This window comes from Otolemur garnettii, unplaced genomic scaffold (genome assembly GCF_000181295.1).
Source record: "Otolemur garnettii isolate 467f Iridium unplaced genomic scaffold, OtoGar3 scaffold00142, whole genome shotgun sequence".
Taxonomy (NCBI): domain Eukaryota; kingdom Metazoa; phylum Chordata; class Mammalia; order Primates; family Galagidae; genus Otolemur; species Otolemur garnettii.
Genome location: NW_003852537.1, coordinates 3,492,864 through 3,494,121, shown reverse-complemented (window position 1 = coordinate 3,494,121; position 1,258 = coordinate 3,492,864).

Sequence of the window (1,258 nt, the reverse complement as noted above, 5' to 3'; positions counted from 1 at the left end):
GCCATCGTTGTTTGGTGGGCCTGGGCTGGATTCAAACCTGCCACCATAGGTGTATGTGGCTGGCATCTTAGCCACTTGAGCCACAGGCGCCAAGCCTAAATGACATTGTCTTGATTGAGCAAGTAAAGCCCTTGTGAATGTACCTGCCTTTTTGGTGTCACTGATTGATTGTGAAATGAGGTGGGGACACTTAAATGTTTGAAAATGAGAACTATTTTCATGTCAAGCCCTCATTTTACTTCCCTTTTTTTAAAAAAAAAACTAATCCTGGATGGAAGTGGAACACATTATTCTTAGCAAAGCATCACAAGAATGGAGAAGCGTGGGCTCGGCACCCGTAGCACAGTGGTTATAGTGCCAGCCACATACACTGAGGCTGGTGGGTTTGAACCCAGCTCGGATCAGCTAAGCAGCAATGATGACTGCAACAAAAATAATAGCTGGGCATTGTGGCAGGCACCTGCAGTCCCAGCTAGTTGGGAGGCTGAGGCAAGAGAATCACTCAAGCCCAAGAGTTGGAGGCTGCTATGATGCCACAGCACTCTACTGAGGGCAACATAAACTCTTGTCTCAAAAAAAAAGAATGGAGAAACATGAATCCTATGTATTCAATTTTGATATGAGGAGGATTAATGACCTAGTACATGGTGAGGGAAGGGGAGAGCAGAGATAGAAGGAGGGAGGGGATGGGGAAAGGAAGAATAGAGAGAGGGAAGGAGGGAGGGGGATAGGGTCTTGGTATATGACACACTTTATGGGAGCAAGACACAATTTTAAGAGGGACTTTATCTAACAAATGCAATCAGTGTAACCTGGTTTCTTGTACCCTCAATGAATCCCCAATGATAAAAGTACTCTTTTGGGATAGAACTTTTCCATGACTCACCAACTGTTTTATTTCCATTGATTTGTATTTTATTTTTAAATTTCTATTTCCTTGAGGGTTTTGGGGGGATTTTTTTGTTTTGTTGACACAGAGTCCCACCCTATGCCCTGAGCAGAGTGCAATGGTGTCATAGCTCACTGCAACCTCAGACTGGGACTGTGGGCATCCTGTTGCTTCAGCCTCCAGAAGCCACTGGCACCTGGCTAGTTTTCCTTTTTTTTTTAAAAATAGATGGAGTGTCACTATCTCACCCTTGGTAGAGTGCTGTGACATCACAGCTCACAGCAACTTCCAAACTCTTGGGCTTAGGCAATTCTCTTGCTTTAGCCTCCCAAGTAGCTGGGACTACAGGCACCTGCCCCAACGCCTGGC